Raw genomic sequence first — 11,699 nt, forward strand, 5'->3', positions numbered from 1 at the left:
AATGCTTAAAGAAAGAGGATGGTTCTAGAGGCTATTCATGGTCCATGTGTGTTATGGCATGATATGGCAGTTGCATGTTATCATGGGTATGCTTTGTAGTTGTAGTAGGTCCTAACACCGGTATGAGTGACCAATAATGGTTTTTAGTTTGACAATCTTATCTTATATTTACTATATTTACTAGGTATCAGACCCATGTATTATATGAGTTTATTTTTAAAAAATATATAAAATTTTAATAATTTGAAAATTTTGGATTTATAAGAAAATATGAGAAAAATTTTGAATTATTAAAATTAATGAGACTTTAATGTGTTGAATACATTACATATATAAACCCTTTTTAATAAATACCTTACATATATATTACCTTACATATTAAATGTGAAATTTTATTTTAATAAAATGAAAAATACAATAAAATGACAAGTGAAAAATAGAAAATTTAAAAATTTTAGAAAATGTCATGTGTCTAAATGAAGGAGAAGAGGGCATGTGACATTAAAAACTTTCATTTATTATAGTAGATTTGTCCGATAATTATTGTCTCCAAACAAAAAAACACAAAGATTAAGAAAACATTAATTATTATTAATTTTATTAAATAAAATGATAGTTGTATCGTTTTGTTGCATTTAATTCCATTCTAATTGCATTTATTTCAATGATAGTTTAACTAATAACGAGAGTATTTTGGTAAACGGTATTTTTATTTTTAGAAGTAGGTTATTATTTTGGGTCAAACCAAAAAGAAAACATTGACTATTAATATGGGACGGAGAGAGTATTTTGTAAAGAATAAGGAATGATATTAGCGTTCGATGTTTTTCCTGTATTTTTGTCATCTTAATGTCATATCAGTTAAAATTAGTCTGTTAGATTTTAAAATCAGTATAAAAGGTAAAATTAAGCTCATATATATATATATATATATATATATATATATATATATATATATATATATATATATATATATATATATAAATTATTCAAAACAAAAATTGTCACTTCTGTCACTAATACTAATGTATGTAAAGAAATTATGGCATCTAAACGACGGGGACTCTGGGCGGCCGCATACCCCGCATATGCCCCGGGTCGACCCTGACATTAGTTGTGTTATATTTCTTATCTTTTTTGTCATTTGAAGGGAATGAGTTATCATGCCATTCTTTAAACAACTTAATAAATAAAACCTAAAAATCCATATTCACTTATTTCGTAAAACTTACGATTATTTTATGATAGTTATTTAAAATAGCTATTATTGGAAAATAAGACACCATTCATTTCACATTTTAAATATCCCACTATAGTAACTAAGAAAGTTAAAATTGTTGGAATTCTTAAGTCGATAGGACTCTAGGCCAATTACTTCGAGGTTAAGCAAGTAAGCTTTAAGACTCATAGTCTAATTCTATAAGTTGGCAGATTAGATCTATATATACATGCATAGAAACCGAGTTAGGGTAATTCTATACTCAATCAAAATTGAGTGTTTAGCTATTTTCTCAATAATATTGGAGAGTTACTACATATCTTGTGTTTTTGTTTTAATCTTGAATTGGTATCAGAGCTTTCTGAACAAGTTTTTTCAAGGTTTTAATCAGAAAATCTCGAGTAAATTCTGCACCTGTGATCTTGAGGACTTGTTGAACAAGTTTCACCATGAAGGGTGAAGCTTCAAATCCTCCATCGAAAGAAAGAAATCTAAGCGACCTCTGTTCATTTTCTTATGCTGACCACAACAAACTACACCGTCTAGGCGATGAGGATGAAGGTGGTGATGAGAATCCACAAAACATGGGACGTGATCGATCCGGGAACCACTGAAAACACATAAAATAATGATTTGGTCGTGGGTTTGTTGCATCAGTCAGTTTTGGAGAGCTTAATCATTCAAATAGGTGATTAAGATACAACCAAGAAGCTTTGGGATGCGATCAAGGCAAGGAATGTTGGAGCTACACATGTACAAGAAGCCCGTTTGCAAACTCTAATATCCGATTTCGAAAGGCTCGAGATGATGGAGATTGAGTCGATCGATGAGTATGTTGGAAAGTTGTCCGGAATAGCATCAAAGGCAGCGGAACTAGGAAAAAACAATAGAAGAACCAAAAATTGTAAAGAAATTCCTTAAAAATCTACCAGAGTCCAAGTGTATGCATATTGTTGCATCATGCGAACAGGTTCTAGATCGTAATGCCACAAGATTTAAAGATGTGGTTGGAAGATTGAAGGCTTACTAAGAACGAGTGAAAGATGATGACTATGGAGAAAGCAGTCAATTAAAACTACTGTTTAGTAAAAACGATCCAAAAAATCGAAAAACTCAAGACAATAATAAGGGATGGTGGAAGGGAACAAACGACAAGGGAAAAGGTAATCAAAATGGGAAATCTTCTAACATCAAAGAACCATCCTGATCATCTAATGATATGATGTGAAAGGATATACAGAAGAAAAACCATTCCAAAATCATATGTTACCGATGTGATAAGCCAGGACACTTTGCATCACAATGTCTTGAACGACTCCAACAACTACAAGAGGAAAACCTCACAGAGAACAAAGACAATGATGCCATTGTATTCCTTCATGAAACTATGATTTTAAATGAAGAAAAAGTAATATCGTTTCGATACGAATCACAATAAAAATATGTGTGGTGCCTAGATAACAAGTCAAGTAATCATATGATAGGAAATCGGTCATTCTTTTCTGAACTTGAAGAAGGAATAGATGGGCGAGTTAAATTTGGAGATAATTATGTGTGAAGATTAAAGGAAAAGGCACTATCATTTTCCAAGGAAAGACGGGGAAACAACGGTTGATGACTTAGATCTACTAGATACCGAATCTTAAGAATATCATCATAAGCCATGGACAATCAACGAAAGTTGGATGTGACATTAAGATGAAAGACAACTATTTGACTATGCACAATGCCAACAATTGTCTACTTATAAAGGTATAACGAACTCCAAATCATCTTTATAAAGTAAACTTAATAATTGGAATTCTTGTTTGCCTTCACTCAAGACTTAGAGAGAATACATGGCGATGATATGCAAGACTTGGGCCCATCAATTTCGAGTCAATGAAAACGATGTCAAGGAATGGTCTAGTAAAATGATTACACACTTCAATAATGAGAATAAATTATGTGGATCTTGCTTGGTGGGTAAGCAAATAAGAAAATTGTTCCCCGCCATGACATCGTACAAAGTGAACTAGCCATTGGAACCTGTGCGCGGCGACTTTTATGGACCGATTACTCCCACTACCATGGGACAAAATAGGTACGTTTTCACATTAATATACAATTTCTCACGATATATGTGGACTTATCTAATGAAAGAAAAGATTGAAGCATTTGCAAACTTCAAAAAGTTCAAGATTTGGTGAAGAATGAAACAAGAAAGTCTTTGAAGGTTTTTAGAAGTGATCAAGGAGGAGAGTTCACCTCACTCGATTTTAATAACTTATATAATCAAAACGATATTAAACTTCATCTTACCATCCCATACTCACCTCAAAAAAATGGGGTGGTGGAACGAAGAAACCAAACGCTTATGGAGATGACAAGAAGCATAATGAAGGCTATGAATGTTCCAAACTACTTGTGTGGCGAAGCGGTAAATCACTCAACAAATTTGATCAATCGCGTGTACACACGGGTCCTAGTTGATGAAACTCTATACAAAAGACTCGAGAAGAAGAAACCAAATTTAGAGAATGTTCGAATATTTGGGTGTCTCGCATAAACAAAAGTTGCACCTATAATCTAAAGAAGTTGGATGCAAGATCAAAACCACTTGTTCACCTTGGTTCTGAACCGGGTACAAAGGCCTATCGGTTACTTAACCTAAAACACAAAAAATAATTATAAGTCCATACGTTATTTTTGATGAAACTAAAGGGTAGGATTGGAATAAGAATGCAAGAACCAATATTGAAGAACCAAGATCATTCATAATACCGTGGGACAACCAAATCATCGATACAAATAATAACTTAGATGAAGCAGATTCAAACGAATCAGATATTAAAATCGAGTTCGACGTGAATGAGCAAGAATATAAAGATCAACCTAGTCCAACGAATGATGAAAATAATGAACAAAACTCATTGCAACAAGAAACTAAAATAGTCACCGGTATGCAAAGGCCTTTAGAACAATTGTACCTCCAAAACAATTTCAAGATTATGTGTTTGATCTTGATGAACTCGATGAACTTATATTAGCAACCAATGATGAACCGGTAATGGTTAGAAGCAAATAACTAATCGGTGGGGGTCAAAGTTATGAATGCAGAGATCGACTCAACAAACAAAAACAATAGATGGAAGCATGTAGAGAAGCCTATGGGGGTGAAACCAATTGGTCTCAAATGGGTGTTCAAACTAAAGAAAAATGTGGATGACACCATTAACAAGTATAAAGCAAGATTAGATGATAAAGGTTACGTCGAACACCTATGAGTTGATTTTCAAGAAGTATTTTCTCCAGTAGCTCGAATCGAAACAATCCATTTTCTTATAGCCATAGTTGCTACTAATGGATGGGAATTTCATTATTTAGACATTAAAAAAACATTCATGCACGATGAGTTAAAAGAAATTGTTTATGTGACAAAGCTGAAGGGATATATAAAGAAAGGCAATGTGCATAAAGTATATCAACTCACGAAGGCACTATATGGTCTAAGACAAGCACCTAGAGCATGGAACATGAAGCTTGATGAAATTCTGAAGAAAAAAATGAAATTTCAAAAGTGCAAGAAAGAACCATGAGTGTACCGGAAAAACAAAGGCACAAATGTATTAATATCGGCAGTTTATGTTGATGATTTATTTGTCACATATACAAGTTTAAGCATAAGGTTCAAGATGTAGATGCCAAAGAATTTTGAAATGTTAGATCTAGGAAAAATAACTTACTACCTTGGCATTGAAGTTAAGCAAAAAGAAACTGGAATCACCATAAGTCAAAAAGCTTATGCTTATTGCATTCTAAACGAAGTTGGTTTACACGATTGTAATCCAACCCACATTCCAATGGAACCAGGAATGAAATTGCCAAAGGCCTAAGATGAACCGGAAATCAACCCAACATAATACTAGAAGGTGGTAGGATTTCTAAGATATCTCTTGCAAAAAAGACCCGATAAGGAATATTCAGTAGAAATTATAAGCAGATACATCCAGAGTCCAATAGATACATTTAAGATACTTGCGAGGAACAACCGCACATGGAATTAAGTATGGGAGGACGGGACAGAAAAGGGTCATAGGTTACAATGATAACAACTATAATATTGATCCAGATGACGGAAAAAGTACAACTGATCATATATTTTATTATGGGGTATCTCCTATAATGTGGTGTTTGCAAAAGCAAGATACAGTTGCTTTATCATCTTGTGAGGTAGAGTTCATGGCAGCCACTACAACTGTATATCATGTAATATTACTTCAAGATTTGTTAGATTAAATCATGAACAAAGCTCAAGAAAAGGTGGTCTTAAGAGTAGATAACAAGTCTCCAATAGAACTCATAAAAAATCATGTTTTTCACAGAAGAAGTAAGCACATAAACACAAGATTCCACTTCATTCGTAATTGTGTAGAAAATGAACAAGTGGGGGTAGAATACATTCTAGGTGAAGAATAAAATGCGGATATTCTTACAAAACCCCTAGCAAGAACAAGGTTCAAAGAAATGAAGAGTTTGATCGGGATTAAAGATGTTTCTATAAGGACTTAGAAATTAGGGGGTGAATATTGGAATTCCTAAGTCGAGTAGGACTCTAGGATCCAATTACTTGGAGGTTAAGCAAGTAGGCTTTAAGACTCATAGTCTAATTCTATAAGTCGATAGATTAGATCTATATATACATGCGTAGAAACCGGTTTAGGGTAATGTTGTAACACGATCAAAATTGAGTTTTAAGTTATTTTCTCAATAATAGTGGAGAGTTATTCAATATCTTGTGTTTTTTTAATCTTAAAAAATACATAACAAATAAAAATAAAAAATATTAAAAAAATTAATAAACATTACTTACATACATCTTGACTTTAACTTGATTGTCATTCTGATTCCAAGTTAATAAATTAAGTTTAAACTTAAGAGAGTTACATGAAAGAATAAATACATATAAACACAATGCTTATACACTCCTTCCGCCATAAAGCACGTAGGTGCACCCTTTACTGCACACTGTAGTTGCTGATTTGGCGTTACAGTGTGCGACGAACACAACTCCGACCCCCCTTAATGCAGTCGAGCCGCTTACCGCACACCAAGCTCTTACCGCACCACTTTTATTAAATTTGATCGTTAGAGTGTGTGTTTGTGTATGGTAAGGTATGATATCCACCGGTTTTGTGGGGTGCGAGGAAAAATGATGTGACGATTACGTGACACTATAATAGTGCGGTGTGTGTTGTATAGCTCCCTCTAGTCTAAGTTTTGTCAATTTTATTGCTCGTTGGATGGAGTGCATACATGTTACTTGAGTTGTCACATTGTCACGTTCATACCTCAACCCGGATCGTCCAAAATCTTGTCAATGTAATTTCAGTTTTCACCAAAAAAAAATATTTCACATGCATAATAATAGATTTTTGATTATAAAAATAGGTTTTTCGTACCACTAGTGATGTCATAGGATCTAGACCCGGATACTCGGTTTCTAATTATTTATTTATTTAGTTCTTGAAGTAGACATAAAGTGATTATCAATTGTTTATAGTTGAAATAGTGTAAGAGTTTAAAAAAGAAAAACTCTAATGCTTGGATCATTCAAACTATAGTTGGCTTCCAATTTTATTTACATATCTAAATCACGTAGTGGCGCAACTACGTACATAAAAGTTTTTTTTTTCTTTTCAATCTTCCTGACCATTTAACGTGTGTTAAGTTTTAAAACAATTATAATTATTGTTTTAAAACAATAAAAAAAGATTATTTTAAAATCTAGAATATCAATTTATATATGTTATTATACATTGCAAGTTTACTACTGGATTTTTTTTTTAAATATTTATTGATGATTAACTGGTTGATCACAAGCAGTATTCTGGATCAGACTCATGTGATCTTCGACACAATCCAGGAGGGTATGTTGGTGTTGTTAGATGAGAGGATGAGTGCCTTCCACACTGAGGTGGCGGCCATGATGGGGTCGTGCACACTGACTTTCAGGGAGTTCAGAGCTTGTGGAGCTCCCGACTACCATGGGGCTCGGGACCCCATTGCGAGCACCAGATGGTTGGTGGATGCGCCAATGCATTACGCACTATCAGATGTCCTGAGGGGTACAAGGTTCGACTTGCGTCCTGTCTTCTAAAGGACAGGGCACGAGACTGGTGGGAGGAGGTCGGACATGTCATCGGTGATGATGCAGCTCTTGATACCATGACTTGGGCTGACTTCTCAGCTAGGTTTAGAGCCAAGTTTGCACCCGTGATAGAGGTACATCAGCTAGCTAGGGAGTTCTAGGATTTACGACAGACAACTGAGACAGTGGCAGAGATTACCGCCAAGTTCAGGGAAAGGGCCCTTTTCGTTCCGCAGTACGTGGCGGACGAGGAGATGAAAAAGGCCTGATATCATGAGATGTTGAGGAGCGATATCAGACAATTTGTAAGCCGCTCCAGCTGCAGGACGTTGGATGAAATGATAGCAAGGGCTCGTGAGAGAGAGATTTATTTAGATATGGAGAGGAAGAGGAAGCCAAAGGTGGCGTCTGGAATGGAGAGTTCAGGCAAGAAGCCCAAGGTGTCTGACCACAGGTCTAGGAGCCAGCAGAACCGCAGTCGTTATGGCAAATGCGGCAAGTTGCACGATGGGGTGTGCAAGGCAGGGAGTTCCGGCTACTTCAAGTGAGGTCGAACTGGGCATATGAGCAGGGATTGTACTACTACTACCACCACCACGATATCATCAGATCTAATTTGTTTTCAGTGCAGTCAGAGGGGACACAAGCGGTCCCAGTGTCTGAGTTTAGTAGCCGCAGGGCAGGTGGCAGCACCCGCTCCTGCAACATTGAGGATCATAGACGGCCGCCAGGGTCGGGCAGAGGCGTCGGTGGCCAAGAGCAGAGCCTTTCAGTTGACAACTGAGGAGGCACAAGCAGTGCCTGACGTGGTGACGAGATCGTTCTTAGTGAACGACATATCAGCTTTGGTACTGTTTGATTCGGGCGCTACCCGATCTTTTGTGTCGCTCGCACTTAGCAAGCGATTTAGTAGAGCTCTGGGGGATCTGGATTGCCCACTTGATGTTGAGATAGCAGATGAAAGTACCGTTAGGGTCACAAGGATTCATAGAGGATGTACACTACGGTTATTTGATGAGCAGCTTTCAGTGGATTTGGTCCCTATTCCCCTGCGAGGGAAAAAGGTTATAGTCGGTAAGGATTGGTTGAGCCCTAATGGGGCAGTGATCGACTGCGAGCAGTAACTAGTAAGGGTTCGGACTCCTAGTGGGGGAGGGTTAGTGATCCAGGGAAAGAGGATAGAGCGTGGACCGATTTTATGTTCAGCAGCGAGAGCAAGGCACCACCTTCAGCAAGATTGCGCAGGGTACGTCGCCTATGTCATGGATACCCAGGATAAGGGTAAGGCGATAGTTGATGATGTACCGGTAGTAAGAGAGTACCCGGACGTATTTTCCGGATGATATACCTGGGATACCTACGGAGAGACATGTTGAGTTTCGGATTGACCTAGTCCCTGGTGCGACTCCGATAGCCAAGGCACCATATCGGTTGGCTCCTCCCGAGATGCAGGAGTTGTCTAAGCAGTTGCAAGAGCTGTTGGACAAGGGTTTTACTAGGCCGATCAGTTCACCATGGGGAGCCCCAACCTATTTGTGAAGAAGAAGGACATGTCACATCGCATGTGCATAGACTACCGGGAGCAGAACAAGGTAACAGTTAAGAACTGTTACCCACTTCCGAGGATAGATAATTTGTTTGACCAACTTCAGGGAGAATCTTGGTTCTCCAAGATTGATTTACGGTCAGGGTATCACTAGATGCGAGTCAGGGAGGATGATGTACATAAGACAACTTTTAGGACCCGCTATGGTCATTATGAGTTTGTGGTGATGCCGTTTAGGCTCACCAATGCTCCAGTCGCGTTCATGGACCTCGTGAACTGCGTGTGCAGACCAATGTCGGATCGGTCTATAATAGTTTTCAATGACGATATCCTGGTTTACTCCAAGACTTAGGATCAACATTAGGAGCACCTGAGAGAGGTGCTGGAGACATTGAGGAGGGAGAGACTTTTTGCGAAGTTCTCCAAGTGTGAGTTTTGGTTGCACGAGGTGCAGTTCCTTGGGCATCTCGTCAACCAGAAGGGTAATCTGGTCGATCCGGCCAAGATAGAGGTTGTGATGCAGTGGGAGATTCCTAGGTCTCCAACTGAGATTCAGAGTTTCCAAGGTCTGACAGGGTACTACAGGAGATTTACTCAGCACTTCTCCAAGATTGCAGTTTCGTTGACCCGAATGACCAAGAAGTCGGTGGTTTTTCGTTGGGGACTTGAGCAGCAGGCAGCCTTTGAGACGCTCAGACAGCGGTTGTGCGAGGCACCAATTCTTACTCTGCCAAAGGGTCTAGATGACTTCGTAGTCTATTGTGATGCTTTGATCACAGGCATGGGAGCAGTGTTAATGTAGCGGGGTTATGTGATAGTTTATGCCTCGAGACAGCTAAAGCATCACGAGGCTAACTATCCGACGCATGATTTAGAGCTGGGGGTTGTGGTATTCGCCCTCAAGATTTGGCGACATTACCTCTATGGAGTCTGTTGTACCATTTACACGGACCACAAGAGTTTGAGGTACCTCATGGATCAGTCGAATCTAAATTTGAGGTAGCATCGATGGTTAGATGTGGTGAAGGATTATGACTGTGAGATCCTTTACCACCCGAGCAAGGCCAATGTGGTGGCCGACGCCCTGAGCCGAGGTTCTCCATCCATCCCGGGGCGACGAAGATGTACCGAGATCTTCCCCCTGATTATTAGTGGCCTGGCATGAAGTGAGACATAGCATGGTATGTGGAGAGGTTCTTGACCTACAGGAAGGTCAAGGCCGAGCACCAGAAACCACACGGCAAGATGCAACTGCTAGACATTCGCATGTGGAAGTGGGAGGATATCACCATGGATTTCATTACCAAGCTTCCTAGGACAGCACGTGGAGTAGATTCGATATGGGTCATCGTGGATCGGTTAACCAAGAGCGCTCATTTTATCCTGATCTAGGAGAGCATATCAGCCGAGAAGTTGGCCAAAATTTATGTGTGAGAAATAGTGGCACGGCATCGGGTGCCTGTCTCGGTGGTGTCAGACCAAGATGTTCGTTTTACTTCCAGATTTTGGAAGCGGTTTCACGAGGAGATGGGTACTCGTCTCCACTTCAGCACCACTTTCCACCTCAGACAGACGGACAAAGCGAGGGGACGATACAGACTCTCGAGGACATGCTACACACATACGTGTCAGATTCCGGTGGAAGTTGGGATACGTATCTTCCGTTAGCGGAATTTTCGTATAACAATGGTTACCATCCCAACATAGACCTTACCTCCCTTTGAGATGCTTTACGGGAGGAAGTTTAGGACCCCAATTTGTTGGTGTGAGGTCGGTCAGAGAGTTATGGGGAGTACTAAAGTAGTACTCAAGACTACTGAGAGGATCAAGCAGGTCCGGAGCAGGCTCCAGACTGCTCAGAGTCGACAGAAGAGGTACGACGATAGGAGGCGTTCATACTTAAAGTTTCAGGTGGGCGATATGGTCCTCTTAAAGGTGTCACCCTGGAAGGGTGTTATCAGGTTTTAGAAGCGGGGTAAGCTGGGCCCCAGGTTTATTGGCCCTTTCAGAGTCATTGCCAGGGTGGGCAGGGTAGCATATTGATTGGATCTTCCCGATGAGATCAGCCAGATTCACAACACTTTCAATGTTTCTCAGTTGCGGAATTGCTTAGTGGATGATTCAGAAGTGGTACCCCTTGAGGATATTCAGGTTGATGACAGCCTGAACTACATTGAGAGACCAGTGGTGATTCTCGATTGCAAGACGAAGGCACTAAGGAATGAGAGGGTCGAACTAGTAAAGGTGTAGTGGCAGCACCGTAAGGGCTCAGAGTGGACTTTGGATCCCTAGATGGAGATGAGGGAGTACTACCCAGAGTTGTTTTCAGACACAGCAGACTTCGAGGACGAAGTCTAAGACAAGTGGGGGAGAATTGTAACAGCCGTCTCTCGAGGTATTATTTAATTTAAGTAATTAATATTTGTTATTGGACTAATAATGGGACAAGTGGATTTTTGAAGTGGACCTTAGCAAAGTGGGCCAAGTAGTTTTGCTACCCATAAATCGTACGTTGGGTGTAACTTGGCGTATGCGGGGCGTGGAGGCGCCTAGGATGTCGAGAGCACATGTGCATACGTGTAGCGTACCAAGGAGTATGCTCAGCGTACATGAGCAGACTCAAAACCCTAATTTTTACGGTTTAAGCCATATAAATACCCGATTATGTCTCAAACCCTAGCCTCCTTACCAGTCCCTCACCCTCAAAAAACCCTAATACGCCCTCATACTCCATTGTTGTGTGTGCTTGACCTTTTGAGCTTATTTTGGCGAAGAAAAGCTTGGAAGAAGATAAGAGGGGTTGA

Source organism: Lactuca sativa, chromosome 2, assembly GCF_002870075.4.
Source record: "Lactuca sativa cultivar Salinas chromosome 2, Lsat_Salinas_v11, whole genome shotgun sequence".
NCBI classification, from domain to species: Eukaryota; Viridiplantae; Streptophyta; class Magnoliopsida; order Asterales; family Asteraceae; genus Lactuca; species Lactuca sativa.